Consider the following 17,196-nt stretch of genomic DNA (forward strand, 5'->3'; position numbering starts at 1 on the left):
AGTTTTCTGAGTTGAAATCGACATGTTAAATTCTTTTACTTTTGTTTTAAATCTGTAAACTAGTCTTTAAAAGCTATCTTCGTTTTGGATGTCTGTAAAGTTAGCATATCTAAAGTAATAACTATTTAAATGGGAATAAGCCACAATTGAAGGTTAAAATACGTTTATTGACGTTTCAATCTCCACTTCGGAAATCGTTCTCAAAATACAAATATCATTCCAGCAGACAAGGGGAATGCAACTGTGATAATGGATATAATTCAATATGAAAACAAAATTAAAGATCTAATAAGAAACGGACCTTATACAAAATTAAGAAAGGATCTAATAAAGCCGTTGGAAAACAGAATATATAGAACTTTATTCAAGTTTAAAGATTTTTTAATAAATTATCAAAGAAGATTAATTACACCTCATTACAGTAAGACCCCTCATTTTTGTGGTGTACCAAAAGTTCATAAAACGAATATACCACTTAGACCTATTTGTAATACCATGAGTTCTCCTTGTAGTGAATTGTCAAAGTTTTTATTAAAAATATACAACCATTTGCAAATAAAAATGACACATTTATAAAAATACACAACATTTTTTCAATAAATTATTAAATATTGAATTTAATTCAAATAATTATTTAGAAAATTTTGACATAAATAGATAGTTTATTTACAAGTGTGCCCATAGATAAGACTTTGAATGTAATCAAGACAAAATTAGAGAGTGATGATACATTGGCAACTAGAACAAGACTAAATATACCAGCTGTAGTGGAGTTACTGACATTACGTACTGATAATACATATTTTCAACTAAATAATGAATTCTATAAACAAAATTTTAGGTTAGCAATGGGCTCTAATTTATCTTCATTATTAATCGATATATTTATGGAAGATTTTGAAACAAACATTATTTCTAAACAAAATTTAAAACCCATAGTATTATAGTGGAGATATGTAGATGATGTATTCCCAATATGGCCTAATGGATCAGAGTTGTTGGACACATTCCTAAACGATATAAACGATAAGGAAGAGACAATAACATTTACCATGGAAAAGGAATATAATAACACACTACTTTTCCTGGATGTTTTAATCTCTAAGAACGATACTGGATATGAGACTCAGGTGTATAGAAAACCAACACACACCAACAGATATTTAAATTACAAATCAAATCACAATATCAACATTAAAAAGGAAATCATTAAAGCCTTTTACGATAGAGCCAAAGTTGCTTGTTCTAACGAAAATTCGTTCTTAGAGGAAAAACGTTTGTTAACATCTGTTTTATTAAAAAATGATTATCCTTTATCGTTTATACAATTATAGTAAATAGGAAATTTTCAACAATCGACCGAATAGAACAGAACAACTTATAACGATATCCTACAGCATACACAAGGAATAATACGAGGAAAATAACAATACCATACATAAAAGGATTATCAGAAAAACTTAAAAAGATAGGAAATAAATTCAACATTCAAAACAACAAACACATTGAGATCTATTTGATCTAAAACTAAACCTAATAATGAACAAGAAAGAACAAAGAATTGTATTTATAAAATACCTTGTGAATGCCATCAGTTTTATTTAGGTGAAACGTCAAGGCCATTAAATGTTAGAATAAGTGAACATCAATCTTATATTAAAAATAAAGAATTTGATAGATCTCAAATATGTAAACACGCATGGGATAATGAACATAGGATTCAATGGAATGATTCAATATAGTCCTAAAAGAAACAGATGGTAAAAAGAGAAAAATCAAAGAAGCACCTCTAATTATGCTAAATGAGATCAACTGTGTCGCAAATTTCTCGGCAGAATGCTGTAGGATCTGGTTACCCATATTAAAAGAGGAAGTTAATAAAAAGAAAATACCACTATTATTAAGTCAGTAACATATCGAGGATACATCATTTGTGTTTTTTAAATAACATATAAAATCAGTAAACTAAATGTAACACCAATTACTTAGCATGTCGAGTTGTCATACATTTGTTTTTTTCTGCTGATATTATCATATTGTATTTCTTAGCTGTTGTATTGAATATGTGTGTTAATCTTTGGAGCTCGTCTTCTGTCTCGGCGATTAATGCGGCGTCGTCTGCATAACATAATATTTCGATTTCTTTGTTCCCCATTCTGTAGCCATGACCTTTACGTACTGCTTGTATTATTTCGTCCATTATTATATTAAAGAGAAGTGGGCTTAACGAGTCACCCTGTCCGACTCAGTTTTGTACTGGTATACACTGTGTTAGTTTTCCATTTATCTTTGCCTGTATTCGATTATGTAAGTAGATGTTTTCGATGGTTTGTATAATATTGATTGGTATGTATCAATATCATCAATAGGAAGATTATATGGGAAGATACTGCGAGAAAAGATAGAGCAAGCGATAAAAGGCAAAATCGGAGAGGATCAGGCAGGCTTCACGGCAGGAAGATCATGCATAGACCACATATACACACTGGAACAACTGTTGGAAAAGAAAAAAGCAAAAAATAGAGATATACACTTGGCATTTGTGGACCTGAGAAAGGCGTATGACTCTGTACCAAGGTCAGAACTATGGGAGGCAATGTACAAATTAGAAATACAGACGGAACTCATAGAAGCTACAAAAGCTCTGTATAAAGAAAATAAAGTGTCCATTAAAATGGGAACAAGAATCATAGGAGACTTCACCACAACAAAAGGGCTCCTGCAGGGTTGTTCCACATCTCCAACCCTATTCAAAATATACTTAGAGAAAGCCTTGACTACATGGAAAAGAAAATGCGAAGGCATGGGAGTACCGGTACGGAACGAATACCTATATACATTAAGTTTTGCAGACGATCAAGTAGTGATTGCACAAGACCAAGACGACTTCAGCTACATGATGAAGAAACTACAAGAATAATATACCAAGGCTGGCCTAGATATTAACCTCGCGAAAACAGAGTACCTATCTACAAGTGAAGAAAACATAGAAGATCTACAGATTGATGACAACGTAACAATCAAAGGAAAGGATAAATTCAAATACCTGGGGTTTATAATCACGAAAAAGGCAACAACAGAGGTAGAAATTACACAAAGATTAGGACAAACAAGAACAGCAATCCGACAACTTAACTCAGTATGGTGGGATAGACACCTAAATATGAAGACAAAAACGCAGATTTATAAAACATTAGTGCGAAGTATTATGACATATGGGGCTGAAAATTGGATCATAAACAAGAAAAACAGCAGTAAGATAGTAACAACAGAGATGGAATGCCTGCGAAGATGCTGCAGAGTAACAAGAATGGATAGGAGAAGTAATGACGAAATAAAGCAAAGAACATCAATAGAAACAGACATACTAACATATATAGAACAAAAAAGACTAAAGTGGTATGGACATGTAAGAAGAACTAGCGACAGCAGATGGATAAAGAGAATAACCGAATGGAGCCCCATAGGAAGGAGGAAAAGAGGACGACCCCGAAAATCCTGGAGGAACGAAGTAGACGACGCCATGAATAAGAGAGGACTAAACGATGGAGAATGGAACAACAGAGAGAGATGGAAACGGTTGAGCGAGGGAAGGCAGTGAATACTGTAGAATCCCTAAATATATATATATGTATCTTTTATACAGTAGGTGTAAGACGTCTTCGACTTGGTTTATTGTACTCAATGTTATTATTTCATCCATTAATTGGTATGTTTCTTTTATACAGTAGATGTAAGACGTCTTCGACTTGGATGTGATCGAGAGCCTTTGTCAGGTCTAGAAAACATAGATATGCTGGTTTATTGTACTCAATGGCCTTTTCTGTGATTTGTCTTAGTACAAATTGTTGTAGTTGTTAGTTTATTGATTTTATTGGTTAGGACTTTTGTGGTAAGCTTAAGTGCAGTGTTCAGTAGATTTATACCTCTTTAATTGTTGTGATCTTCTTTATCTCCTTTCTTGGAACATTGGTATCGTTATGCTGTTTCTCGATGCGTCTGATATCTTGCAGTGCAATATTAGGAGTGTTTGCTTTTACCTTGATTTGTTGTGTATTTTTCATGAAGTTGAGTTTCCTTTTGAGATGGACTCCTAGGTACTTGACTGATTCTTCTGACTGGATCCTGATTTCTTCTATCGTTATTTCTACCACTGGTGGACTGGTCTCCTGAATATGATGAATTGCGTCTTTTGGGCGTTGATTTTGATCTTCCATTTATCGGTGTATTCCGTGATTCTTCCGAGGTGGTTTTCTATGTTTTGGACTATTCTCCTCTCATCCTTTCCTGTTGCATATATCGCCGTGTCGTCTGCGTAAAGGGCTGTGGTTGTTCTTGAATCTGTTGGTAAATCTGAAACAAAAATGTTGTATAAAATGGGCGAGAGTATACTGCCCTGAGGTGTCCCTTTTTGGATTTCTTGAATTCTGGACGTCTTTTGGTCGGCTGAAACTTGAAATGTGCTATTAGTTAGATATGTATCACATATGTTAACTAAATCCATGTCTTGTTAATACTTAAATATTATATTAGGCTGCAGTCACAGTAGCGCTGTTTGTATAGTTCAGTACCCTCCCGCAATAACATACTGAAATATTATCCTTGGTATGACGGTACTCTAGTGCCCAGCTTGCTTACACGTCACCTTGCCAAGCTTTAACATTTCCTCGGCAAAATAAATTAAAATGTGCCGCTAAGGTGGACTCTGTAGCCTTTTTAATTGCCGAGATATAGCTATGGCTGGGCTAGCTTTACTGTAAAGTCAGAATAACCATTGTGTCTCGGAAACGGTTGCAGCAATAAATTGTTTCTTGACGTCAAACTTCAGCAATAAATTAGCAATTAATTCCTAGCGGTTCACTTTTTTGGTTTCAAAGGTTTTGGCCGATATCTCGATTTTTCCGGGGATGATTTTTGCCCTAAGAGATGATGGGGTAGATTTTGGGGATTGGTCAATGTATCAATTAATAGCAATTGATCAGCAATAAAATATGCCGCCAAGACGGGCTCTGTAGCTTTATCTATTGCCGAGATATAGCTATGGCTATGCTAGCCTTATCGTTAAATTAGCATAATCATAGTTTCTTGAAAACGTTTTCTAGGAAATTAGCAACCAATTGGTTGAGGTTCGCTTTTTCTCAATAAAATGTGCTGCCAAGATGAACCCTGTACCCCTTTCCCTTGCCGAGATATAGCTATGGCTATGCTAGCTTAACTGTAAAGTTAACATACCCATTGTTTCTCGGAAACCCACAGCAATAAATTTTTTTTAACATCATAAATTAGCAATATGGAATCCATAAAAAAAGGACTGAAAATGAATCTGAGTAAAATTAAGCTAATGTCGAATAAAGATGATCAACCGACGATAACCATCCAAGGAACAAAAGTGGAACATGTAGAAGAATACATATATCTGGGTCAGAATATCAAGGTAAACAAAGAAAACCAAACTACCGAAATAAGCAGACGAGTAAGAATGGAATGGGCCGCATTTGGAAAACTCTCATACATACTGAAAGACAAAAAGATACCCCAAAACCTTCGAACAAAAGTGTTCGATTCTTGTATCCTTCCCGTTCTCACTTACGGAGCTCAAACCTGGACATTCACAAAAAAGAACATGGACAGTTCGAAAAACTCAGCGAGCCATGGAACGACAGATGCTTGGTATCTCACTAATAGATCGGCAAACGAACCAAGCAATCCGGAACAGAACAAAAATAAAGGACGCCGCGAAACAAGCAGCTAAATTAAAATGGAAATGGGCTGGACACAACGAACGTCTCGAAGATGGTAGATGGAACAAAGAAGTCGGAAACTGGCGACCGTACGATGCGAAGAGACCAAGAGGAAGACCTCAAATGCGCTGGAGCGACGATATCAAAAGAGTCGCAGGACCAATGTGGAAACGCCTAGCACACAACAGGGATGAATGGCGAGAAATGAGAGAGGCCTTTATTCGACAATTCGGATAGAAAAAGGGCTATAAAAAAAAAAGAATTAGCAATAAATTATAGTGTTGGTTTGCATTCGGCCGTAAAAGATGGATGTTATAACTTTACAGATATCCATTCTCATGCGAAATTTTTTCGTAAATGGTAGAAAATTTTGCCGGCAATATTTTCGACTGGTATGAAAGGTTGTTGCCTGGCAATTTTCGCGAATTAAATTTTGACAGTTAAATCAAGAGACGTCAGTCGAGTGATTTTGTCAAAATTTTACAAGCGAAAATTGCCAAAAGGCAACAAACTTAAATAAAACCAGAAGAAAGTTTTGCCGTTAAATAATTTTCTCTCGAATGATCTTCGAGAAGACTATTTCACGAGACAATTAATGCACCATATCAACAAAACATAATCTTTATTTATTTGTTAACAATATTAAATGTACAATTATTATAAGCTATAGTAGTTTGGCCATCCATTCTTTTGTACCAAAGGATGATTTTGTGTATTGTTGACCTGTAGTTGGGAACTCGAAATTCCAGCTTTATTTGTTGTTTTGAGATTTTTCAACTTCTGGTGGTGACTGCAATCCAGCTGCAGATATGGTCATAGAGAGCTTGCATTTGAGTGACCTGTTAATCTAATTAACTCCTGTTGAGAAACACCTTGCTTTAATAAGGCTGACACAGCTGAAGATCGATGAAAATGGTTTGTTATTTTATATTTTTTTTGTGTTTATTCCAATTTTCTCAGCTGACAATATTGTCCACTTAGATACGGTGTTGATTCCAAGTGGATAGTTTTTGAACCAATATCCATCCTTCCAGTTGGGGTGAACGGTAAGAAAGAGTCTGTTTGATACAATCTTTGGTCTCCTTTTTTCCATTAATTTTAAAAATAATCTAACTGGGTATAAATTTTCGTTTGATGAATTTCTTACCAGCCATTCGCTGCTTGCCAAACTTTTCGAACCGCCTTGATTTGTTTTGGAAAAAATGCTGTTGTATTTAATTCGGCCCGTAAATTCTTCCATAACATCAAATTTATTTTGAAAAAAAGTGAATTTTGCAGTTTACGGCCTATTGCCTCTCCAAACTAGTTCAAATGAGCAAAGGTGAGAAAGCTTCTTTTGTACTCCATTGGGGGTTTCCTCGTCGTAGCTTTGGTTTTTAATAGTTCTTCGGTAAATAATGCTTTTGAAGTAAGTTTTCTTTTTTTGTTGAATACTTTGAAGCTGCCTCCGCTTGGTATCTCTGACCAATCTTGCACATTTGAAAGATATATTTGTGAAAGGGTCGATTTTTATGCCGTACTACGTAAAATATTTTTCTTGTACCATTTTTGCTGTAATATTCCACATTGACTTTACAGATGACTCTTTATAGTCTTCGCCATTGCTTTTTTTTTCATGTTAAAGGCATAATCCTCGAGAATTTTTGCTAGTTCCGTTGTGGTAGTACACTTCCTATCATATAAAACTGGTACACTTTTTTTTCCCAATGTAAACCTGTGTTCAGACTGGACACAATGGTTCGTGAATCAATTCGTTGTTGCCATCACAGATAACGGAATTGCACTAAATCTGAATAAAAAAAAATAACGTTCAAAAATGTATTATTGTAATTGTATTGTAATGTGGATAAGTATTATTTTTATCATTAACAACAAAAAACCGTATCTAAAATGTTTGAAGGATCTGTATTGGCACAGGGAACATTGGAATGCGTCTACTGTAATTTTATACTTCAATTGCCTACCGAACACGAACTGTAATTTGTGTTAATAAGTTTAGTAACAGGCAAACTACCAAAATTAATTGATTATTTAGTATAAGAACGATAAATGTGAAAAAAAAATATTATACTTTATCCTACGTATTATAAACTATAAAATATCCGAGGCGAAAAAACGCTTTTCAAAACGTGACAGTTACAGCTTGTCAAATTTAAGGTGATACTTGACAAATTTGTCCACTTGCGTAGAAAATTAAGTGAGAACGCATTCGGAGGAAAAGAGATACATAATGCGCTCGGTCTCTTCGCCTCGTTGGTACACTCCGCACTACAAGTTTACAGAGGGTGACCTTATTTACTAATGGAACTTCTATGATATGTCTATATTGTATGTTATTTTGACTTTTCAATTTTTCCTTCGGAAATTTTTTTCAAAATACAAAATATTTTGTTTTTGTTGCTTGGTAAAAAAATTCTTCTAATAATTATATTTTATTTGACTCATTAATATTGACCATTCAGTCATGTTGAAGCGAAAGTTTTTTCGAACACTTCTATAAATGTCTCGTTCTGTAATTTTATAAGAGGAATATTGGCAGAGATGAAATCTTTACATTTGTGTTACAGTAAACTGTATAAGAATAAAAGAACAGTAGTTCTAAATTTTAGTAAGTCATAAATATTTTAATCTAAATCTTTAATCTAATTAAAAAAACATCTAATTTGTCGCAGACTATACAAGTACCTCGCACTTCGAAGGTCCAAGAAATAATAAGGACGAATTGTGTTGTGGTCGAATGCGCATTGTGGGCGGAGCCTAATTTCAAATCGGCCAAGTATCACGTTAAATTTGACAAGCAATATAATATAATATCCGACTGTAATGTTTTATTATAATAATTTAAAGTTATGTTATGTATTTAAAGTTACCAGATTAATTATCTATCATTATTTTTGAATCGAAATATTTTCATAAATTATAATAAATACAAAGACACAAATCAATGTATGGGTACTTAATTGAGATGATGGAAAATTACAAAATTAATATGAGAATTTTTTAGGATGCATGTTTAAACAAATTTAATGTGATTCACTGATCGAGAATGCTGGATGTTTTAGTTTTTAGTACACTCAAAACTGGCGGTCTGTCGCACAGCCCTGCTTTTAGCTGGTTTCATATAATATTTTCGTTGAACTGGCAACGGTGCCCTAGAAATTAGAATGACACATGTGACAAGATCAATGTACACAACTTAAAAAACACGATTTTTGGTTATAAGAGTTGTACCAGTTTTTTATGACGCGAACGGTACATCTTTCAAGCGTAAAATTTCTTACCCGTAGCAACTCCGAAAATTGGGACCAAATGGAGCTTCTGGACTTCCGCGTGTTCAATGTGACATTTTCCCAAACGAATTTTTTCATTTTTTCACCTGACTGGCATCCAAATATTGATTTTTTGTCTTGATTCATTATATCTGTCCAAAATTGATTACGCCTCAATGACGTTTGTCAAACTGACAACAATATAATTACCAGACCCCTTCGTGACGGATCTGTCCTAATTTTGTCGCTGAAAAATCACGGGTAGGAAAGAGTTTTGTCAGGAAACGTGGCGAAAAATAGTCTAATGAAATAGTCAGTAAAATTGTGTCACTTTTCCATATAATTTATCAGTTGTCACCTTTAGTATTTAAAATCAAATAGCGATCTTACATTGTTCAAAAGCAGTTTTTCGATGCCCATATCAAAGAGTGTCACGAAAAAGGCTTTTTGTTTTGCTAACTTATTTAGTCTACTAGTATATCATGTAAATTCTTTAATTTAAATGATTTTGCACTAGAACAACAAATTCGAACTTTATTTAATAAGTACCTAATTATTTCGATTTATTTTGCTTAGAAGTCACTGACCAGAATGATCGATCCTGTTTGAATTGGAACGTAAAAAACGTGCCGCGTTATTTGCTGAAAGGGATAATTTAATTTATTTAGTGCTTGCAAACTTGTAGATGATTTTATTGATAGAAAATCTCTCGAGCGGAATGAGGGTTAACGATGTTGACATTGTGTATGGAAGTTTGTTCTAAATTTATGCAAGGAGGACTGTTGATCGACGATGTTATGAAAAGGAGCTCTTTGTTAAATCATTATTATCATCATTAGTGCTTTTGTAAGTGGTAGTGAATGTATATCTTAATTAAAAAGCTGCTACAGTTAGGATGGAGGATCGTTACAAGGGCGTCATCGCTTTTATCGCATTTCTTAGTGACAGGAAGGTAGCCTTACTTACGAAAGCAGAAATATTTTCTACTTTTAAATTGAGCATTTCATTCGAACCCATATTACAACAATTCTGTAGTAAGTCTCAGACGATCATCCACAGATTTTCCATAGGGCTCCGTTATCTCTCCCCTTTTAATATTTTTATAAAAGAAATACACACAAAAAAAATTATATCATTCAGTAAGCTGATGATTTTGTCGTTTATAACACTAACAAAAAATAAAATAGACATCACGTCACATATACAGCTAGCTACTTTTAAATTTGAATCGTTAGGTTTTTCCTTAACCCCTCAAAAATCTAATGTTACCATCTTTACAAGACGTAACCTGTCCAATATTGATAATATAAATTAATGTAAACGGTACCTTATATCCAGCATCAAATAAGGTAACTTATTTTGGAGCTATTTTTGACACGAAGCTTAGCTGTAAACCATTTATACAAAGTATAGAATCAAAATATTTAAAAGGTATAATTTTTCTAAAACTCATTTAATTCAGGAGAACCTGGTGGGGAGCAGATCCACAATCGTGTTTAGCTTGTTACAAAGCCTTTACTAGGTCCATCCTGAATTACGGATGTACGTTATATGTATCATCCAGTCCTTGCACCCTAAAACAATTGGAAAGGATTCAAAATACTTTCCTAAGATCCTGTTTGGGTGCAATGTGTTCAAAGCCTGTAGAACCACTTCGGATTGAAGCACTAGAACCACCATTATTTTTAAAAAAATTATTATTAAATTTTCTTTTAAAAACTCTACTCTGTTAAATCTTCTTCTTAGGGTGCCTGTCCGTTCCGAACATTGGCGATGATGACTTTCTTGGTGCTATATGGAATAGCTGTGTTGAGATCTTTCTATACCATGCTCCTAGGTTAGCAAGCCAGGATATTCTTCTTCGTCTTGGGGCCCTTTTTCCTTCAATTTTACCTTGCAAAATGCATTGGAGTATCTCATATCTGCTTGGATTTCTCATTATATATCCTAAGTACTGCAGCTTACGGCCCTTAACGATGTTGACTAGATCCGCGGTTGTGTTCATCCTCCGTGGTACTTCTTCATTGGTGACTTTTTCTGTCCATGGTATCTTCAGGATCCTTCTGTATAACCATAGCTCAAAAGCCTGAAGTTTTGATAGAGTTTCCGTCTTTAATCACGTGTCTACTCTGTACAAAAGCACTAAGTACACGTAACATTTAAAGAGCATTATTTTTGTTTCTAGGGTGAGGTCATGGCTCTTGAACACAGAGCTCATAGTCAAGAATAAACTTTTAACCTTTTCGATGCGAAATTTAATCTTTTGCTTATTGTCCCACGACTCATTGGTTATAGTTCCCAGGTAGTTGTACTGTGAGACACGTTCAATTCCCATTTGGTTCACATACAGATGTGTGGAGATGTGATGTTTCGTCCAAACATAAGAAAGGGAACCAAGCGTTTTGTTGGTTTCGTATTAAGACGTCGATTCCAAATAATCTCGGTCGAAGTAAGGATGATTTCCGGTAATAAAGAAAGTATTGAATCTGCTACCAATCAATTTTATTGATCACAACTATTCTAACAAATGCGATTTTATATAATAATTATCATCGAAAGCCGACCATAAATGCTTCTTGCTATGTCGTTGATCGCGAACAGATGTGAATATATCCCGTTTAAGATTCTAATTACACTATTTCCGCGTGAAAATCAAAGAGAGAAAAATTTTTATATCATCGAACCGCTACGACTGAAGGCTGAGACGTGACTATATTTTTGTGTTACTGAATCGTCGCCAAACATCAAGTCAGGGACCACAAAGTCCCGTTAAATCACCGGTTTAGCAACTCCTAGAATTTATTTAATACAATGTACGACTTAACGGTCAGGTAGTCTCTGAGAGAAAGGTTTTATTTTTTAAACAAAGAATAGATTTTTAATTCCACTAAACATTCGGAGAACTGATATAAAGAGAATTGACAAACTGACTTTCCTGTAAATTACCTTACTTTGTAAATAAATACTTTTATGTTAAAGAGATTTGAACACAGATTTGCTTCAGTTATGTTTTCCTTGCTGATGATCATTAGCTTGGTTTTGTTGATGTTTATATCCAGTCCATATGCTCTACTTGTTTCTGTTATTTTGTTCATTTTTGCAGCCTTTCTACGGTATTGGAAAACTATTGTATCATCTGCATACCCCAGGTTATTGAGTTTGACTCAATTTATTGAGATGCCTTCATTAATATCTTTTGATATTCAATCAGATTCAATCAGATATTCAATCTGTACTCGGGGTACATCAAATATGCTCCGAATACAGATTGAATATCAGTGGTGAAATTATGCACCCCTGTCTCACTTCCTTTAAGATTTTTACCTGATCTGTATGTTCTCCATCTATTCGGAGCACCGCTGATTGATTCCAATACAGGTTAGCTACTATTTTTAGGTTTCTTCCGTCAATCCCAGTCCTCTTCATCACTTCTATCATTTGTTCATGTCTGACTTTATCTAAAGCCTTCTTGTAGTCAATCAGACGTGCAAAAACATCACGGCTGACATCTCTACATTTCTGAAACAATACCTGCACGCTAAATAAAGCTTCCCTCGTACCAACAGCGTTCACAAATCCAAACTGATTGGCGCAATTTGTTCTTCACGTTTCCGTCAAATTCTTTTGTGGATGACTTTTAAAAACAGCTTCAGCAGATAGCTCATTAGGCTTATGGCCCTATAGTCTTCACAAACTTTTGCTCCTGGTTTTTTGGGCAATGGTACGAACTCCGATTTGAGCCACTCTACTGGTATTTTTCCTTCCTTGTATATCTCATTAAATATTTCGGTTATTATTTTTATTTGTTCTGCATCTAATAGCTTTAGCAGTTCTGCAGAAATTTCATCAAGTCCCGGTGCCCTTCCATCCTTCATTTGTCTGACGGCTGCCTTTATTTCTTCTGATAGGATTTCTGGACCTGAATTTTTCTCATTGGTGGGTTCTTGTATTGTTGTAAGATCGTAGAAAAGTTTCTTTAAGTATTCTTTACATACTTTCTTTTTATCTTCTTTGGTTATGGCCAGATTGCCTTCATCATCTGTTATTTTTCATCCGTTGTGTTTTGACTCTGATACTCCTCTATTTCTTGACATTGTTCTGTTTTTTGTTGCCGCCTCATAACAGATCCGCTATGGACTAATTTTAATTTTTAAGTCTTTTTAATTTTTAAGTCGAAAACCAAGTCCTACAATTTTTATTTGAACCATTTTTCTCTAAAATGCGCAAGGAACATTTTATTAACAATGATTTTTTCTCTTATTATGATATTAAGAAAAATAAATCAAAAACAGTTGTACCTCTTCAAGGATTTGTCATCAGATACCCTTTTGGAACCTTCAAAAAACCTGTTTAAGGTTTTTACGAGAAATCACAAATTGACTGGGGTAAATATAAAAAGAAGAAGAAGAGCTATAGTGCATATTAGTTGTAAAACATTAAATTGTACTAACGAATGGACAGTAATTCATTATTCTCTCTCTCAATATCAAATAAATTTTACAGTATTAACATATGATGTTTTTTGCAGTATATATTTATTTTCGTTTTATCTCCCATCTGTCATTTCTAAACATCTTTTCAGTTTTTTAAGACGGTAACTAGTGGCTCCTTCAGTCTCTTTGGACATTTATGTCTTCGCTGTAAATTCTAATATTGTCTAACAGAGAGAGCTTCGAGTTGAACCACTAAACGCAACAGCTGTGACCCACAATACACCCCAAACACGTTTATTTTATATGGAAATGGAAATATATAAATAACTAAATTCTAGTTTTTATTTCTCCAGGGATTACAGAAATAGACAAATAATATTTAGCATATATATAATATTTATATATATACGTGATTTTAATATAATTTATGTTTGTGATATATCAACAATCGTTTTTATTCGGTTTTAGCGTAGGCGGCTAAACAATAACATGTTTTATAATTTGATACATTAATAAGCAAATTTAATTACATAATCTACTGTCAGGAAGAGATATAAGGTTATGGAGACAGTTTATAATTCTGTTAAAACAATAAATAGTTGTTATACAAATGACAAAATATTTTTGTGATTTGTATAATATATTGAAGAGTGGAAAAAAGTTATCGTTGTGCCTATTCTGAAACCCGATACAAACCCAGATGAAAGCGAATCATACAGACCCATGTATTTATTACCGTGTATACTAAAAATGCTCGAAAGAGTTGTCAAAATCATATGAATGGTGGTTTAATAACCCAAAAGCTTTTCCTCACAGTCAATACGGTTTTAACATAAACTATGGTTCATATTAAATAAACTGGTGATGCTGTTGGTCAACTGGTTACAGATTACAGCTGTGTCTTTCTCGAACTAACTACCAAGCTTCATTACTTCTTGACATAAAAAAAGCTTATGATAGTGTAGACTGGTTTATACTACGAAATAATGTGATTAACGTACAGAACTTCAAGATGAAGTAGTAAACACCCTACTCAAACTCTACATAAATAGATCACTAACAATCAGAAAAATAACGGCGTCATATCTAAATATCGTTTGGTAACAAAGGGTTTACCACAAGGATCGGTTTTATCGCAAGTACTAATATATCTACTTATGATTAACAGATGGGACATTTCAAGACTCGATTTATCTGATAATGAACGCCAATATCAGACACTGATCCAAAACAAATCGCAGACACTGGAAGAATAAGAAACATCAACGCCAGAATTGACCATAGACCAGAAATGGCAAAATATAACGAACGCCATAGAAAGTGCCGCAGCGAAAACTATAGGAAAAGAAAGGAATAACAAGAAGAAATACCAGTGGTTTGACCAGAAGTGTGAACAAAGTTTGCATCAGAAAACAATCAACAGGCTAGAGGATGACTACAACGGAGTAAGGACTCAAACGAGAAGACTTTTGAGAAGAAAAAAGAAACAGTACCTAGAAGCACGAATACAGCAACTGGAGGAGGAACATAGGACCGGTTCTAGACAGTTTTATAAGGACCTAATAACAATGAAGGGCAACACGACCAACAGCCCAAGATTTATAAAAGACGATGCAGGACAATTGCTCACAGACGACGAGGAAATAAGCCGCTAATGGAGAAAATATTTTGAACAACTCCTAAATACAGAAAAACCCACAACGACAGGGCAACAAAGACAGTACCAGTTAGCCGAACCTGAAATACCAGGACCCACACTAGCTGAAGTAAAGTCCGCAATTTCGTCCCTAAAAAACCATAAAGTCTCAGGCCCAGACGGCATACAGGCGAAACTACTAAAAAAGGGGGGAGAAAAGCTCTACCTTGAGATATATCATCTTATAAGAGAAGTCTGGGAAAAAGAAAAAAAAAAGAAAAAGAAAAGAAAAAGAAAAGAGAAGAAATACTGAAACACTGGCATGAAAGCCATATAGTACCTATCCACAAGAAGGGAGACAAACAAATATGTCGGAACTATAGAGGAATATCGTTAATCAATACAACGTACAAAATTATATCCATAATACTGTCTAGAAGGCTAACTCTATACGCAGAGCAAATAATAGCCGACTACCAAAGCGGATTCAGACCGGGAACGTCGACCATAGACCAGATATTCGTCCTACGCTAGGTGTTGGAAAAAAAACTGGGAATTCAACCGCGATGTACATCAAATCTTCGTGGACTTTAAACAAGTTTACGATTCTGTTAGCAGAGAAGCATTGTCGGAGACCATGGTAGAAATGGGAGTACCTGGAAAGCTGGTACGATTAGCATAGGTGAGCACAGAGAACGCTTCCGCACGGATCAGAATTGGCAGCACCACATAGGAGGAATTCCTCATTGACACCGGGCTTAGACAAGGAGATCCTCTCGCGTCCCTGCTATTTAATTTTGCACTGGAACATGCAGAAGGAAAGCTCAACCACAACTGACAAACAGATTTGCCGCCCAAGGATCAAAAATACTATTGGCGTTTGCGGATGACGTGAACACAATTGCACAATCCACCAGAGATGCAAAAGAAGTTTTCACCCTATTCGAAAACGGTGCCAAGGAAGTTGGTCTGAAGGTCAACGAGGACAAAACCAAGTACATGGTGGTTACGAAGAACCCAATACCAAGGGTTAGACAAAACGTAACAATCAATGAATACAACTTTGAAGTCGTCAAAGAATTCAAGTACCGATCATAACATCTGAAAATAAATATGAAAAGGACGTGGCAGCCAGGATCATTGCAGCAAACAGGGCATATTACTCATTAATGACGGTACTTAAATCAAAAATACTCTCAATACCAGCAAAAATAAGAGTGTACAAGACAATAATTCGTCCCACAATAACGTATGGAAGTGAGACATGGACTCTGAACCAGCGAGAAACGACAAAATTACTGGTACTGGAAAGAAAGATACTGCGGACTATCTATAGGCCTTGCAGACAAGAGACAACAGGAGAATGGAGAAGAAGACACAATGATGAACTCCAGACAGTATATGAAGATGAAAACATAGTACGCTACATTAAAGCAATCCGAATAAGATGGGCGGGCTACGTACTAAGATCGAGTGACGAAAGACTCCTGAACGCCACATTCTGGGAAAGGCCCGATGGCAGAAGGTCAGTTGGTCGCCCAAGAAAGAGATGGAAGGACGCAATAGCCAGTGATCTACGCAAAATGGGAATACAGCAATGGGAAATAGCTGCTCAGGACCGACAACAATGGAGGGAAATAGTAAACGCGACCAAGACTCACATAGAGTTGTAGAGCCAAATGATGATGATGATGATGATGACTTATAATTAACACGATATTTTACCTAATGAAAATGTTATTTAGTACTCTGACGATTTCGTCTTTTACACACATGCAATAAGTTGTGAGAAAAGTTTAAAAAGTTTCACCTTTCATCCAGAGTATAAGTAATCTAGGTTTTGGTTTATCTTCGCATAAATCGAATGTGGTTATTTTCACCCGACACAATATTCCAAATTGTACTACCATAAAACTGAACGACATTAAGTTTTCTTTAATCAACCAAATAAAATATCTCGGATAGAAGGTGAAGATTACTACGTTAACAATAATAATTCTGACTGAATAAACTACATGTCGACTCAAATACAATATTTGATTTATTTAGTCTTCGGGTCTCGGGTCGATAAACACGTGTATCTATTTAACTTTACTCGACGTCTGTTTATTTACTTT

The 17,196-nt window shown here is 34.9% G+C and overlaps 1 protein-coding gene across 4 annotated transcripts in view; it reads left to right on the forward strand.

Annotated features, from left to right (window-relative positions):
• The window catches only part of btsz (bitesize), a 513,708-nt gene that overhangs the window by 11,329 nt on the left and 485,183 nt on the right, over window positions 1–17,196 (forward strand). The window lies entirely within an intron of this gene.

This window comes from Diabrotica undecimpunctata, chromosome 4 (genome assembly GCF_040954645.1).
Source record: "Diabrotica undecimpunctata isolate CICGRU chromosome 4, icDiaUnde3, whole genome shotgun sequence".
Classification (NCBI taxonomy): domain Eukaryota; kingdom Metazoa; phylum Arthropoda; class Insecta; order Coleoptera; family Chrysomelidae; genus Diabrotica; species Diabrotica undecimpunctata.